Consider the following 17,909-nt stretch of genomic DNA (forward strand, 5'->3'; position numbering starts at 1 on the left):
TCTCTAGACATGACCTCTGTTTTTAAGGTGGTGTTCACTAGAAAAGCTCCTGACAAACTCTCAGACTTTGAACACAGAAGTTCCTTTCAAGTTAATAATTAAGCCATTTAAAAATAAAGTAGTAGAATGCATTTGATCTAGCTTTTCATACCTTCTGAGTATGATAAATAGAGTGCCTTGAACAGAGCTGCTTAATTCAAAAGGTTATAGGTGTGAAGTAAAATAGTGCCATCTGGTTTAGAGGAGGAATTCATGCAAGGGAATGCTCAGCCAGCGTTACTCAGAACCATTTACACCAAAAGATAGAGACTACATTAAGTGTTGTTTAAATATTTTTTTTAAAAATAAGCATACTTTTCAAAATTAAGGAACCAGATTTTTTTTCTCTTAAAAGACATCAGCAATCTTCATTCATTCTTTTTTCCTAATATTTGGTACTATTTATTTAGAAATTACAGAAGGACAAATATGAGGGGAAAAGACTGAGAAAGCAAAAGGGATTGTTACTTTAATTTAAAAATTATTCTTCTGAGTTTAAAAAAAATACATTTTTGAAGCAAATCTTATATAACATTGTCAAAGGCAATTTTAATTTGCAGAATTTAAAAATTATTATTTATGTTTTGAATAAATGCAACTACAGCATTTAGGAAAATCACCTTTTCATTACTTCAATAACTACCTCCAAAGCATACAATATAATTTCAAAATCCTGTTAAATAGGCAAAAGTTACCAAGTACTTTCCTAAAGTCCAGGTGTTAGAAATAAATTTTTTGGCATATTTTTTATTAAAACTCTGCATTGTGCCTTGAAATTTTCCCATTAAAATGGTCACTTCATGTATTTTTCACTTCCTTACCCAAGTATTTTTTCCGTTTTCTTTCTTTTCAGTCTCTCTCTAATACAGAAACTACATACTGGTTTTTAAAATCAAAATTATTATTTTTATGATACAGAAGAGACGTTGGTAAGAATGGAAATAGAGGGTATTTCCATATAATAACAACAATGTCCCTAGAATTGATTTTTCATGTTTCTCTATAAACAAAGCCCTCAACTAGTATTTTATTTCTGATCATACGATTGCATAGTGGGTATCAGCAGCTATGATAGACAATTAAGCCATATTTAAAACTCTTTTCAGTCTCAGAAAATACTAAAAGTAGCACATCTCTGAATACATTTTAACAGGTTAGTAGTAATATTTATTCAGTGTAACTTCTATTCATTGTCACATTCACTGTAAAGAAATAATTTTGTGATAGATGTAGGAAGTGATGTTACTGTAGTTGCAATTACTAATCTTATCTCAAGCATTAAAAAATAATCTTAAGCATCCTGTATTCCATGAATGTAAACATGTTTGAACCATTGTACTAGTGGTGTTTAATTTTCAAAGGTAAATTCTCGCATTTTGTACAATCATAAAGGTTTTGAAATTGGTCCATGGGAAGTAGTATGTAGAAACTAGGAAAAACCTAGAAAACACTACAGAACTGCAAAAAGATAAAAGTTATAGACCTGACCCTTCTACATCACAGACGGTCAGAGTATGTAAGATGAAATATTGTACCTTACATAACAAAAAGTGAACATTTACTGGCACTGATATTAAGAAACGTTCGCATAAACTACTTCAGAAAACATACAGAGATTTTTTTCTCATTAAATCTATTTGGAAGAGCAACCTATGTTGAATTTTCTGGTTCTAATGGGATATTATAAAGTTAGGTAAGATTAATTTTCTAGGAAATACATAATGTAGTCAAGTAAACAGAGCTGGATATGAACAAAGGAATAAGCATAGATTATGATAACCAATTTAAACCTCTTTCTAGTAGTGTGTCAATGCCAGTGTGCAGATACAAAACCTGAGGTCACAAAATGAGGGAAAAGCAGAACCAGTAGCAGTTACATGTGCAAGCGTCATGAATCTAGAGATACTTAGAACTGCCTTTTCCTCATTTTTTCCTGTTCAAATACATGTCCATGTTCAGCTTAAGTATTTTTGGCATATATTTTATAAACTTCTATCATTGCTATCACTGTTACCTGCAAAGATAAAAAGCTTCCCGTGAACAGTCAGAATTGCTTGAGCATTACGACAACTATTCTACAAAATTTAAAACCATTTGAACTGATTTTTTGTATCATACTGACATTTACAATTAGAGTTCTTTTCATCAAGATTAAAGCTTGAATAAATTCTGAACCCAAGCAATTTCTAGAAACTATTTTTTCATTTGACTTTTGAGCTCTGAGAGAGGAAAAACTAGGAATCCACTTTCTATAAATACTACAGAAAAAGGAAAGGTGCACACAGCTGCATATGTGACATTGTCAGGGAAGCAAAGCCTCAGCACTTTTTTTTTTTTTTTTTCTTTTTATAACAATTAAAATAAGTAGTTAAAACTTTATAGATTTGAAACTAGAATTTTGTTTGGAGAAAGTGTGAATAGAAGTCAGTCAGTTTCTTTTAATTTACAGGAGTGTAGTATGTTTACATGAACAAATATGTGGTCTTGGAGGGAGTTTATATACATGAATAACCTATAACAACTCAAACCTTACATCATAAGCAGCTTTCCACAGTACTGGACACACTTCCTTAGTGTTGTCTGTACATCAAGGTTCTCCTAATTCCACTATTGAGAACTCCAGTAACTGTCTGAAACCACAACCTTCCTACATCCAAAGTAAAAGAAACCATTTTTTTAATAATGTAATGAGCTATGCTGCAACTTTTCCTGTCATTACTGTAATTCTTTCCCAACAATATATTTTCACTTTGTTTAATGGTAAGCCATGCTTCGCATTATTGTTTGCATTTTCTCAGGAAAGCATCTGGAGATAGATATGTAATGGTGTTACTCTGGTAATAACTGTGTTAAATAACTGCAGAAAAAGAGATAGTACAGAACTATTTATTATTATAATTCTGCTGCTGTTGCACTTCAGTGAAGATCAGGGCTCCAGTTTGCTATATAATAAGATGCAAGGACTTAACAGTGTGAATACCCAGGTGAAAAAAGGGTTGCTAAAACCGAAAGTCATGGAGTGCTGACTTAAATATACCGTATTTTTTATTCCTTTTATTTTATTTTATAAATAGTTTAAGCAATACATAGAAAAAAACACCAAACTAGGAAAAGCATGGTGAGAAGAGAAAGTAACAAAAAGATGTAAGAAATAGATGTAAGAAGAAAAAAAGGAGAAAAGATTGGAACCTGGGTAGAAAGGATGTTCTGGAACATCGTTCAAGGTTTACAGTCAGTGGTACATCTGAGCAAAAAACAGTGTCTAAGACCATCCTGGTAATTGACAAGCAATCTCCACAGCTGCTTCTGCTGGCTACACCCCGCAGCTGATGCCCCTAAGAGTACCTTTCCTAGTAGATTAGGAAAATTATTATTCTGCTACAGGAAACATGCTCACCATATTAAAATATTTATTATAACAGTGACAACATATTTTCTATATTAAACCCTTGCAAAGCAAATCTAGCATGAAGCCTTACTTCACTTTATCTGTGGGGTCCTTTTTTTTTTTTTTTTCTGCGCAAAGTCTTAGAACCATTGCACTTGAGCAGTGGTGTGGCATTTCAGCAAAGAGAAGGCTGGGTCAGGCAGGTGCGTTGCATTAGAGGTCAAGCTGGAAAGTTTGGAGCAGGGAAGGAGGAGCAAATGCAAGACCAAGAGAGAGGGAGAGTAAGCAGGGGATACTAGTTAGGGCTGATTGAGCACACCTGGGATGACCACTTCCCAGTGCACCTTGGGAGACCACTGAGGACTTACTCTGAGGGAGGCACATGTCTGGGGTTTGTTGCTTTTATTAGTTAGAGGAATAAGGCTGTTTGAGTTACTTTGGAGACTTTTGTTTTTAAATGAGGTCTGCTATATTCTGAAAGCAAACGAAGCAAAGTGCTGACCTTCTTTAGGAGAACGGGCAGATGACATGGTTACAGGCTGTCCATGATTTGTAGAGATGGCTGCAAAACGGGGAAGAAGCTGAACTAGCAGAGAAGAAAAAGGAGAAATTTGGAAGAACAATCATTTGAAAGGAAGATGTAGATTGCACCGTAGTAATGAAAAAAACTGTAAGAGTAGGTATCTGTGATTGAGGGAAAAATCTCGATAAGCCTATGTGCTCCTCCTGTAAAGTCAGCAAAAAGCACCAGGGCTGTGTAACTTGTGACTGAGCAGAAGATGGTATGTCAGCAGCAGAGTACTTGCAACTTGTGGAGCAAAACAAAAAGAGCCTGATGGATTTGGAACTAGGTAGGTAGGGGCCTGCATGATAAATCCAACTGCTTAAAAATAGTCTTATACCTTGCATGAAAAAAGGAGCTGATGCTGTGATGACTTGACTGAAGTGGTCCTATCTTTTGTTTTGTAAAACTTAGTATATAAATCCTGAAGAATTCTGGAGGAAATTTTTGCATCCTCGTTTTACCCTGTGCCCCTGACTAGTCCTGTCAGAGGGGAAGACATTGCCTATCCAAACTGCAGAAGATCTTGACAGAAAAATGAGTATGCTGGCAAATGAAGCACACCAAATACAAATGATTCAGGACAGGAGCAGTTTTAATAGTGTCTTAGTTGTGCTCAGTGTGAAGCAGGTGATGGTGATCGGCACTGAAATGCTGGGTATAGCAAAGAAGGGAAGTCCGTGTGGGGATGAAGGTAAGGTGTGTTAAGTTGTCCTGCTTTCCTCTATACTCTAGGAACTGTTTACAAGACCATTCTGGTAAACTAACAAATGTTTTGGGAATAGCAAGGCAACTGTAAACAGGACCTATCAGAGGTAGTTCTGACTTCTGGGTTAGTTACAGGAGATGAAGGTTAAAGGCCATGTTTCTTCAACTTGGGCTGAGCCACTCTGTGCAGTGTTCTTAAATTAATAAACATAGTTGTGAAGGAGTGATGTTGCAGGATTCCTTCCCAGGCTAGGGTACTCTGTGGAACATTTCGCTTCCTCTGGTGTAGTGACCTCGGAGCCTTAACAAGTAGATAAAGCATATTGCATGCTGCTTCAGGTACTATTCCTAGCATGCCCTCTTTTATTCTCGCACTGTATTTGCGCCGTGCCTTGTAACATTTGACATTCTTTCCAGCCAAAGTCTAATCTAGTCTCTTTTCCATCCTGTTCCTTAACTCGTTCTTTCCCCTATATTTTTTAATTTACGTACTTTTTTGATGTTTTCCTCCTTGAGCACATTCTCATCACCATTCACTTTTACTTCCACCTCACCTCCCAGTTCCTTCTTTGTGTCATTTTCTTTCTACTCCCATTTTCCCACATCTCATCTTGTTCTCTTATCTCATTCTGTTCTTATTATTTATATATATATATCAAGTTTCCTAAGGTAAGAAGAAAAATAACTAAATACTTTTCCCATTCCCTTCTAAAGGTCTTTCCTCTTATTGCTAGCAAACCAGTTGTACTTGCTAAAACAAATCACCAAACCATGTTTTCTCCTACGATTCGCTTGTACTTCATTTATGTATGAAATGTTAATGATGAGCTGGTTTACAACATACTCAGGCCTAAGTGAAGACATCTGTGTGAAAGCTTGCAAGAAGCCGGTATTTTTAACATTAAGTGATTTTTGGTGGCACAATTTCTAATTGCAGGTGTCCATATGGAAACTGCAGAATAAGCCGATTCCTTAGTCTGATGACAGCCACTTGGCCAACAAATATTTGTGTGGTGGGAAGCAAGCTGAAATATGTGAAACACCTGAAAGAGTGTGAATTAGGAAGTTACCTGTAAATAGTGTGGGGTTTTTTTCTTAAAAGGCAACTTCAGTGATAAAATTAGAGTAAATATCAATTCACTGTTATGTCTATGATTTTAAAAGTTATTAAAACCAACTGGCAACCATGGAAAGCTTGGTCACTTCAATTAGTCCTTCCTTATAAGAAAACTTGTTTCAGTGTCTCTTTAATAAAAAAATAATCAACATTCTAAAGGTATAGAGACACTGTTAGAAATGTCAGATACATGAGAAGTGCAAGAGAAATTTCTTTATGTATTCTTTTTTGATGTTTTTAAAAAATGAACTTTCCTCTTCTCACTTCCCATTTCCTCCTGATTATTGCTAACCATAACTCCGCTCCTTGTAATCCTATTTGAAATGACACACTATGGATCTCTAACCTATACAATAGAAAACTTTTTTTTTTAGAAGTATTATTTATGTAATCAATCCTTCCAAGTTTTCTAAATTAGTGGTGGGTTGTTTTCTTTAACACATTTGTTGCACTGTATTTGGCTTGTGTGACAAGTTTTTGGTAGCAGGGGGCTACAGGGGTGGCTTCTGTGAGAAGCTGCTAGAAGCTTCCTCCATGTCACATGAGCCAATGCCAGCTGGCTCTGAGATGGACCCACCACTGGCCAAGGCTGAGTTAATCAGTGATGGTGGTAGCACCTATGGGCTAGCATATTTAAGGGGGGGGGAATGGTGAAACAAATTTCAGCAGAAGAAAGGAGTGAGACTATGTGACAGCAACAACTCTGCAGATGCTGAGGTCAATGCAGAAGGAGGGGGAGGAGGTTTCCCTGCAGAAATTCCCCTACAGCCCATAGTGAAGCCAATGGTGAGGCAGGCTGTGCCCTTGCAGCCTGGGGAGGTTAATGGTGGAGCAGGTACCCGCCTGCAGCCCGGGGAGGTTAATGGTGGAGCAGGTACCCGCCTGCGGCCCAGGGAGGACCCCACACCAGAGCAGGCGGATGCCCGAAGGAGGCTGTGACCCCCTGGGAAGCCCGTGCTGCAGCATGTTTGCTGGCAGGGCCTGTGACCCGGTGGGAGACCCACGGTGGAGCAGGGACAGGGTGTGAGGGGGCAGGAGCGGCAGAGACAGCGTGTGAGGGACTGACCCCAGCCTGGAAGTTAGGCCTGGTAAGAAGGGAGGAGTTGGGGGAAGGTGTTTTAAGATTTGGGTTTATTTTCTTATTATCGTACTCTGATTTGTTTGGTAAGAAATTAATTGTTTCCCAAGTAGAGTCAGGCGAGCGATATCTCCTTGTCTCTCAACCCATGAGCTTTTTGTTGTATTTTCTCCCCTACCCAGCTTAGGAGGGGGGTCACAGAGCGGCTTTGGTGGGCACTGGGCATCCAGCCAGGGTCAACCCACCACATGTGCTTTGATGGCTGCCTACTTCAGGACTGAAGAGATTCTTTTCATTTACAATCCTTGAAGTGTTGCTGTCCTCTGAGGACTCTTTTTCTTTCTCCCTTTGGGAAAGGAGCACTGGTGGAAATGTGAAAACCTGGGAAAATAAGCAATAAGCTTGGTCTTGATGGTAGGTAATGTGGTTTCAATAGCAAATGAATAAGCTGCAGATGTGATTTAGGGGAGAGGGAGAAAAGAAAAAACTGGGGGCACAAGGTGTTACTTATACCCACTTAAAAAAAAAAAAAAGAGAGAAAACCCACTGACCACCCCACCACAAGGCAAAGATATGTTGACACCATTCAGTGGAAGGTAGATAGGCATGTGAGCCTTTACTGTCCTGAGTTCCTGCACCTTGATGGTCCTGTGTGGTACGGTATGATTATATTGCATGCTGATAATACACCCGCCTTACTGATGTGATGGATATGTAGTAATACAAACCTTGCCCCTGAAATGTAGGATTTGTTAGATCAGGTGCAGATCTATACTGAGATTTCTATGCTAATATATGTCTTTGGATTTGGTAACGTCCAGGAGATGCGTTTCTGTTCAGTACTCTACGTTGTACTGGAGATGTGCTTGCGGTTCCAAGCCCTTTTCTAGATAGTTTGGCTTAAAAAATTGTTTCTCTGTCATATCTACTTGGTTTTGTTTATCCATATTTAGTTGCTTCCATTTACCAATGTGTGTATTTTCAAAAATACCCAAGAAATTTGTACCCAGTCAGTTCAGCTTCTCACTACCCTTGTGTTTGAGCTTTTGTAAATGAATTTAACTGTGACTGAGCCACCGTATTAAATGAGTAGATGTAAAATATGACTGAAGCACAAGTGGGACCTGTATTGAAATAGAGTGAAGTTTTCCTTTCAGTGTCCTATCACGTAAGGACATACCTTTGTTCGGATAAATGTGATAAAAACTGCCTATGCATAATAAAAGTTTCACTTTATGATTTACCATATAAAACTGATTTCTATAGAAGTTTTTTGCTGACCCTTGCAGGGTTTTATTACTGCTTTTTAGACTTAGTTCATTGTCCCTTAAACCAGTATTTTTTCTGCCTTTGTTCTTCGTGTGTTTGTACAGTTGTCATGGAAGGGATCTCCCAAAAGTACTAAATATCTGTTAAGTTTTTATCAAGTGATAAATTAGTAATGTTTAATATTATAATAATTAGCAACTTTGCATGGATATGAACTAATTCTTATTCTGCATGATTTTGTGTGTATGTTTTCATATCCACAAGTTCAAGACTGGATACGTATTAACTTGATACCTTTTGACCAGCAACCTAGCAAGCTGCCTGCTGCAAAGTCCTGCCAGCAGCAGACATGAGGGATGAAATTGATTTTTCTGTGGTTAACTCCTTCTTTTAAAGCACGTTTTTATTGTGTTTCAAGCCTGTGCGAACAGCATGCTGTGTGCACCTTGGTATCTTAATACATATTATTATTCTTATGTTATGTCTTAATACAAAAAAACTTGCTGTAATCTGTAGACTTACAGCTGCCCTAGGTGAGGAAAGTCTTGGTGTTCATGTGGTTGTACAAGAGTACTTTTACGTTGGATTCAAAATAGACAAGTTAGTTACAAAGCTTAGAAAATGTAGAAATTAATAAATAGTTTTGATGGAGTCAGGCTGAAGTTCTGTTGAAAGCCTCATCTCCAGGGGTCCTGCTTTCCCTTTTGGGCAAGGGGCAATGAGGGATTTGACCCAATTTTCCTCTTCAGTCTGCTCAAACCTCACAGGCAGGTTCAGTCTTTCAAGTTTAAGTTCTCTTTTTATATTGTTTTTTGTCCTGGAAATAGTCTGGCCATTTATTTAAAGTAACCATTGTTTCAGTCTTACAAATGTGTGTATCTCTCTACTAGAGCAGTGCTATCAGCTCTACTTGGCCTGTCGGTAAATAGTGCCTTGCTGCATCTCTACCAGCAAGTTGTAAGTCTTACGTTGTGCTTTGCATTCAACATCAAGGTGTACGTGAGCAATTTGTCATACAAAGGTTCGAAAAGGGTAACTCATTACTAACTAGATATTGTGATAATTAATTACTTCGGAATACCTGATCGCCAGCTGGTTTCTTCAAAGCAGACCTTCAATATTAACATGTTTTTCTGTTGCACAGATTAGTTGTGAAAAGCAATTATTTTGGAGGATATGTATTGTAAAATTGGAAGTAAGTTCTTACAGTTCAGCCTCTAATTTTCTGTTTTGGCTTTTTTTTAGTTGAGAACTTATTTACAGTGTATGTGTCTTCTCAAAAAAACTGAGTGTGAAGGGTTTTTTTGATTTTTTTTTTTTTTACTTTATATGGTGGTTAATGAGTTAGTGATCAAATATATGTTTGGAATAAGAGTCCAGACATGGTCTCAGAGCAATTGATGGCTCTTTTTTACTTACATGCTTGTGTGCATACTTCTGTTCAGAGGTGCGCTGAAATGACCCCTGACAGCCACAAAGAGCAAAAAACCAGAACTTCCATATCTTACAGAAACTAAAGTGGAAGAGTTGAAATGCAGTTGCAAAGGGTTTGGGAGATGAAGGAAGACAAATTAGAAGTGTGCCAGTACTATCAGTTTTACATAGTTTAGACACTCATGAATTGCAGCTGGAGAGCTGTGAGGTTTGAGGATTTTTTTTTACAGCTCTACATAGAACTCTGATGTGGTAACATGTCTTTATTTGGCAGAGGTGTGTTAAGTAATGACAAAATGGCCCATGTGATTATCAGAGGAGTACCCTGAGTAACTCCCACGTGAAGTTCTAGCACTGAGTTGAAGCTTAACTATGAGAAAAGATCTCATATTGATGTAAGTTCCAGATGGATGGAGTACCTTCTCAACATCTTGATCAATCACTCCGGTCGTTATTATCCTATTCTGTTGGATCCAGGTTTTAAACTTTATTTAACTTCTCTTTCTAGACATTAATGCTTTAAGCATATCAACAATATTAGTCATCTTTTCTTATGTTGCTATTATTTTTCTCATAATCTTATTGATAGGCAAAATAGATTGAGCTTCTATTAATGCATAGTGTCTTCTAGTCCTTGTGTACAATTAAGTGTTACTTTTAAGATTTTTTTTTACTTTTTTTTATTATTATGGTGTGAAGGGGTAAATGTAACACGGCACACATTATACTTCTCTAATTCTACTTCAGCTGGGTGTATCTTGTAATCAGGCCCTTATACCACATGGAGTCAGTCCCAGGTAGATACAGCTTTGATGCTTTTAAAGTATGTTGCATTTGTATATTGTTTGTCACTTATATAGCTTATGGAATTCTTGGCTGTGAGCTATTTTTTATTATTATTCTGCTGTAATAAGGCAGCTATCTGTATGTTATAGTCCAAGTCTATAATGCAGTCCAAAAAGCAAAGTAACTATATGCACAGGTCCAGAATTTCACTAAGACAAGTAAACAAGGAAAGCTTTAGCAGTGGCTTTCTTGAATCAATAGAGTAGAAGATATTTGCAAATACCAGTCATATGGTTGCTTTGCTCTGACACCTGCTGCAGGTCTGAAGCTTGTCAGTGCAGGAGCGTAAGCAGAGATCCATTGTTCCAGCCACTGGGTTAGCACGAGAAATGTTCAAAGTTATTCAGGTTTGAACAAGTTGATTTCTGAGGTTAATGTTGAGCATGTCTTCTGGGATAAACATCTTTGAAAGGTAGCTTATTAATATTCCTATTCAAGGCAATAAACTGATGTTTAGCAGTTACTGCAAAGTGTTTTGATTTCCAAGCATGATTTTTAACATCTGCTTAGCACAGTTTTGATGTCATGCTGCTCCTATTCAAGCAGAAAGCTTTTATTTGGAAATCAAGGTTTAAATAGAATAACAAACTTAATTGAAAACTGAAAACATTATTTTGCCGGTGGGTCAGGTCCAGCTTCTAGGCTGTATTGTTCTCATTTTCTTAGTAAGGACTTGTTAATTTTGAATCTTGGAGAAGTAAGGAGGGCGGTCAGCAGAACTGCTACCCTGGACTTTTGAATAGCAGACTTCATCCTGTTCAGAAGCCTGGTTGGCAGAGTCCCATGGGAGGCAGTCCTGAACGGCCAAGGGGTCCGGGATTCTTCAAGAAGGAAATCTTAAATGCACAGCAGCAGGCTGTTCCCACGTGTAGAAAGATGAGCCAGTGAGGAAGAAGACTGGCCTGGCGGAACAGAGAGCTTTGGCTGGAACTCAGGGAAGAGAGTTACCACATTTGGAAGGAGGGGCAGGCAGCTCAGCACGACTATAAGGATGTTGCGAGGTTATGTAGGGAGAAAATTAGAAAGACAAAAGCCCAGCTATAAAATGGATTGGCCGGTGCTATAAAAGATAACAAAAAATGTTTTTTCAAATACATTCGAAAAAAAAAAAAAAGGAGGGCCAAGAATAATCTCCATCCTTTATTGGATGTGTGGGGATATGTAGTGTCAAAGGATGAGGAAAAGGCTGAGGTACTTAATTATTTTTTTACCTCAGTCTTTAACAGCAAGACCAGCTCCTTCAGGGTACTCGTGTCCCTGAGCTGGAAGACAGGGACAAGGAGCAGAATGAAGTCCCCACAGTGATTTCCCCCTATACTCTAAGGTATAAACACTATATAGTATATAAACACTAAGATTTGAGAGACAGAGGTTGTTTGTTTTTCATTCAGGCATCTTAACCCATACCACAACATCTCTTGTTGTAATGACCTAGCAAATCTGGAAACAGCGATCTATTAATTGCCTGAATTGCATGATCTGAATGAATATCACTGAGTAATATTTGAAAAAAGCACTGCGTATGATGTGAGTTATTACATATTATGTTTTTTCAACATGTACAAGAAAATAAAAGATGACTTCCCTTTTATGTTTTAGAAGCCTAATCCCTCAATACTCCTAGCATTTAAAATGGGCTTTCATTTTGCAAGCTGTTTCTAGGTTTTCTCATAGTGGAAAATGTTTAAAGAAAAAAAAAAAGAGAGAAGATTTTAATTTCATTGCTGAGCATGTTATGACTTTCATTTATTACTTCTTATTACGCACTTATCCTGACACTCGCCCAAAGTTCTGCTGGTCTATACTTGGTTGCAGTCTTTTATCCAAGCCTCTCCTAGTATAATTTACTGTTTTCTCCATTTTGATCTGGAGGCCAGATAGAACTTCATATTTTCTTTCATCTCAGTTATATTCTTGATAAACCTTCCAATAAAGTGTTTCTTTTGCAGGATAACTGTATCTCACCTTTTGTATTCAATCTCAGCTTAAGTGTTATATAAAGTATGTAACATGCTGGTGAAGTTTAAAGCAAAACACTATTCTCTCTAAATAATCCTAGAACTCTCATGTGGAGGCAGGAAAATGGAGTAACAATTGAGCTAGGATATCTTAATAGCTGTAAATACATACTTATTGTTTTAGGTCTAAAAAAAAAAAAGATAGTTTTAGTCTAGAATTACAACTTACTTTTTTATTGGTTGTATAATTTTGGGGTCTTAATAGCTGAGGGCACACGGCCATGGATTTTTCATTCTGTTGGAGCATGTAAGGAGTCACTTTAAGAATTCAGAGGCACTTTATGCATTACAACAGTTATCTGTGGGCTTAACGGCTTTCAGGGATCTTCAAGGCCCGACTTGGTCAATGTGTAAAAAATCATCTTTCCTATTTCAGTTACTAGAAACTGATATTTCCATATAAAGAAGGGAAAATACAAGTAGGATTACCTGTACAATAAATGATACGAAATGCTTTTTTATTTACTTCTCTGTTTATTTTCTTTTTGCTTTAGCGATACCCTTTTTATGTCAAAACTGGAATATAACAATGGAAGAGAACCCATTTTTGCAGTATTTGATCACTAGCTTTACATGGAAGAACTGTTATTGGCAATCTGTCTGATCAGATTTATATTTTTCTCAGATACGATACGTTTGATAAGTCTAACGGAATAAGTGATGAACTGGTGGTACTGTGACCTTGATTTCAATGTTTTTAAATGTCACCAGAATTATGTCCAATGCATATCTTTATTATCTGGTCCTAATCTTTGAATTTTACTTTACCAGGAATAAAAGAATGTGTCCTTACTGTAATAATTTGTGTCTACTACTGGAGTACTAGAATGAGTTAGAGCTTGTTTTTCATTTATTGGGGTTTTATTTGTTCACACTCTGAAATACTGTTATTTTTTTTTCCTATGGTCCCAAGGCAGCATTTCTTAGCTCATTCTGTGACAGTGTCTCTATTAAGACATAATTTCCACTTGTCCTGCATCTGTGATTCTTAATTCATGAGGGGAGAAAAAAATAAAAGGAAACATAGACCTTATTGTGGGTATATTTCTTATTTATGGTACAAAAAGATTCTTATTAGCTATTGCAATTCAAAGTTTATTCTATATTAAATTAACATATTCATGTTGTTTTGACTTCTCAACAGGCAATAATTTGAATTCCAACTTCATGCTTTCATTGAGAACATAGATTCTACAGCAAGGAAGTAACGGTAAGTGTTTACATGTTATAACTTCTCTTTTTTTTTTTCTTGTGTGTGTGGTTTGTTTTTTTTTTTTTAATAAATACGGTTTTTAGAAGTCTTTGATGCTTACTCTAAGTGTGTCCTGGAAAACCATTATGACTACCGGCTACAGGCAGTACTGAAATTCTACAAGTAGGGTGTCTGCTTCAGATGATTCTTCTTCAGAATATTCATTTATCTTTCAGGAAAAGGAAAACCAAATCGGAGTCAAGGCTTCTATTTCACTTGGCTGTGATTCTTAGTGCTTTCACTGAATACCGTAATTGTATTTTTTATAAAATGTTTTTTAAGTTATTAGAAAATAGTGGAATAGTCATTATATCTTTACAAGAAGTTTTACTATGTTTTAATGGGTAACAGGAAACCTGGAAAGAAGAAAGATGTTATGTTCGTAGTGTCAGTGTTCTGAAAGACTAAACAAAGGTACAGAACTGGTTCGTGATAAGTGATTTCCTGGTTATTGCATTTGTTTTTTGCAGCCAGGGTTAAAAATAACGTTGGACACATGTCATCAACTATCATTTTTAAGTCTTCATTCTCTTTCCTGAAAACACTATTCTTTTTAAGAGCTGTTAACAGTCTCCATTCAAAACAATGCACAGTGAAGTTACTGTGTATGTTAAGACTTTATATCCTTTGTAGATGAATTTTAAACACATAACTGTTGTACTATTGAACATAAAAGTAAATGCGTTCCGGTTGCTGTGTTTATCACCAAGGGATTGATTTGGGAAGTTTATCTTTTATTAGCTTCCATTTTGGCTTCAGATTTTATTAGACATCAAATAAGTATTGTTGGAGGGAAACAGGCAGACTTGCACTGAGAAGCAGAGTGGGATGTTGCTAGTTGGTGTTTCTGGCCTAAGGACATCACAGCCTGGGGCAATGTCTGGACAAGATCATAAAAATAAGCCCTGTAGTATTTGGAGGGGTCTGTAACAATCAGTGTCATTACAGAACTGTACTATTCAGTCTATTTTTGGTGGTGGGGTTTGGTTTTTTGTTGTTGTTGTTTTTTTGGGGTTTTTTAACTTAATACTAAATCTCTACCTGTGAGGTATCAAAACCAATTTTACTAATCTTCCACTTCCATAAGTTGTGGTACGATGAGTTGAGATAAAAATCTAATTAAACTTTTTAAGGATGCTTAGTATATCTCTTTATTTAATAAAATTATCTCCAGCAATTTTGGTGTATATATAAATTGATGTAGAATCAATGGTTCACTATTTTTTTTAACGGAAGAGTCAGTGGTATTGGGAGTAGGGGACAGTGCATGGAGGGATCAGAAATCAGACTAATCTGCAACGTGAAAATCTTGGACTGATGTAAGATGCAGCGTTTTAGGAAAGGCTTCATAACCTTTCCCACATCAATTTCTTCTTATAGGGTGGTGGGTTTTTTTGAAGATTTATTATTTGTTGCTGATGGTCTGTTGTACTTGAAAGCAGCAGAGACCTTCTGAAGGCTCTCTACAAATATTTACATAAAATGCAAACTGCATCTCTCCTGATCATCGCAAACTTGTTTAAACTGGCTTCCTGATGGCAGTGTGGTCTGTGCGGCGAGAAATGGTCTTTCTGCATGACGTGATACTATTATTTTCTGTAAATATGCCGAGGGTGTTCAGGCTTTGTTTTCTAATTTGTGTAATTGAAATGAGATTGGGAGTGAGCGGGTGGGAGCACATAACCCTACCGTGACAGTGTTTATTGAAGTAGTTGAGTTTCTTCCAAAGAAAACCTGGGACTTGTCTTGCGGAGAAATCGATAGGAAGAATTAGGTTTTCATTTTAGAGCTTTGTGGTACCTTTTTTTTTTTTCTTTTTCTTCCTTGATACTAGCTTTTATTTTTAACGGAGAAATATGTTTGTCACCAAATGTTATGGCATGATTGAACCAAGGCATACCACTTGTCTGTAAGCAGTGAAGAAATGCTAAAGATGAAAACATCTGCTAGATGTAGAGGTGATATTTTGTTCCAACATGGGGACAAATGCATTTTCAGGGTTCGTAGGAGTTGCTTAACAGACAATATTTGATCTTGGGTATGAAGATCCATATTCTGCTTAATGGCTTACAGGTCTATCCCTTGAATATTTTTGGATAAAAAGGGAGGACTCTATTGCTTTCCTACAACATGATACTGAAATATTCTTGCTTCACTACCAGTAAAGAAATCTTGTTTTGTGGAAAAAAATCCTATTATGCATAAATATTTTAGGTGGCTTTTCAGGAATATATTCCAATGTCTAATGCATAGACAAAAAAAAAAAAAAAAAAAAAAAAAAGAAGAAATGATAGTGAAGCAATTCTATCCCCTTCTAATCCATTTTGTTTAAAGAGACCCTTTGAAGATTGCTCCAGTAACTAAGGTTAACTTTTATTTGTTTTCTGCATTCAGTGATATTTTTTGCCTGTGTAGAAATACCCTATGACTTGAAGGAGATGAACAGCAGGGAACCCATTATCTAGCTGTCTCTTTAGATTACTATTCTTACGCATACTCATTGTTTAACTAGAGAAAGTTGAATACTAGAAGGGATATTGCATTTTCAGTATGTTACACAATACTGTAGATAGTTGGCTTTCATTGAATCAGTAGCCTTATATTCAGAAATAAAGAGAAAGCAACAGATTATACTGTAATCAAAACCTCAAAAAATCAGTGGGTTTGGATGCCCCCTTGGAAGTTTTCTCAGTGGGAGTATAATTGAAAAAACAGTTTTAAATACTTGAATGAGCAAATTCACTGTATCCCCTGGAAAAGGAAACATGAAATTTTGGTAGAAATGTCAGAAAAGGATACCATCCACCATTACTGCATTATGCTAGTAAAATTACTCAAACTTTTTTCAGTTTTTGTATCTTCCATGTTTTAAAGTTCTATAAATTCTGATCTTTCTAATGCCTGGTTTTGGTGGGTTTTTTGGTTTTTGTTTTTGTGTTTGTTTGTGGGTTGTTGTTTCGTTTTTTTGGGTTTGGTTTTGTTGGGTTTTTTATTATTTATTTTTGGTATGTACATCTCTCAGTTCTATTTGTGTGGTGTTTCAGGTATTTTTCCTCTCCAGTAATTTGCTATATTATCTTCAGTAAAATCTGTAAAGAATTCTCCGTAGTTCTCAGCTCACCCTGAATCAGAGCCAGGGGAAGGGGTGGGGGTGGGAATAATTCATGTGAGACTTTTGTTCCTTTTTTTAATAGTACAGATTTAGCTACCAATAAAAAAATTACAAAGATTGTTATCTCAAGGTTGAAGAGTCACAGTGTGGACATGAAAGTGCTTCTCCCTTGATTTTTGCATCTCTAAAATGTGAGGAAACTGGGTAATCCATTTTGTTTCTACAGAATGCATTTTGCTTCTGTCTGCCCAAGTAACCCATCTATTTCTGGTGCTTGCACAGTTCAAAACCCTGTTGTTACACGTAAGCCCAGTGCACGGAAGCACAGGCCCCTTAAAAGGAACATTACTATATTTAAATAATAAACTTTCTAAATTATTGTAATGTCAGTCATTTTGGGGACATTGCTTTTATTTTACTTAAAAATGTAAAATAGTGTATTCCAATTCACATAGGTGAGACTTTTGTAGAGCAATGACTGATAAAAAGATCCTGTGATACTATCGAACCAGATGAGCTTTGAGATAAGTGCATGATGCGTGTGGATTGGGGGGGGGGGGGGGGGGGCGGGGGGGGAATTAGCTTTTTTGCATAAAAGAAGCATTGTTAGCATGGAATCAAAATTATGGTGATAGTCTGGAAGACATGCTTTCAAGGGTTACTTTCACAAATGAGGGTCATAACTAAAAGGCTCTTCAACTAGCACAGAACACATTAAACTGGAAGAACAAACAAAAAGCTGGTGTTGGCAGATCAAAGAAAATGAAAACATAAAAGATACTCTTAGAAGATCAGTTGGCCTTAATATCAGAATTGTAGTAATATCTTTTCTGTCTTATTCTCTTCTGGTTTACCACTTTCATGTGTACCTTGATTATTTTAGCCACTGGTATAGTTTCCTTCAAAACGTTGCCTGTTTGCTGCCTGGAATTTAATGGGATAGTGAGCATTCAAACTTATGAGAAGATACTTGCATTCTTGTTTGAGAACAAAGTGTTATCAGTCTTAGGAGAATTAATTAAGTTCATGTTCTAACGGGAATAAAATTTTTGGCTGATTCTCTTTTACTTTGTTCAATTAACTCTA

At 36.6% G+C, this 17,909-nt stretch overlaps 1 long non-coding RNA gene across 1 annotated transcript in view; it reads left to right on the plus strand.

The window, feature by feature from the left end:
- The window catches only part of LOC121091085, a 563,037-nt gene that overhangs the window by 342,739 nt on the left and 202,389 nt on the right, over nt 1–17,909 (plus strand). The window contains exon 4 of the long non-coding RNA XR_005828824.1: nt 13,604–13,669. This is a non-coding gene — a long non-coding RNA (uncharacterized LOC121091085). The remainder of the gene's footprint in view (nt 1–13,603; nt 13,670–17,909) is intronic.

The sequence above is a fragment of the Falco naumanni genome, chromosome 1 (genome assembly GCF_017639655.2).
Source record: "Falco naumanni isolate bFalNau1 chromosome 1, bFalNau1.pat, whole genome shotgun sequence".
NCBI lineage: Eukaryota > Metazoa > Chordata > Aves > Falconiformes > Falconidae > Falco > Falco naumanni.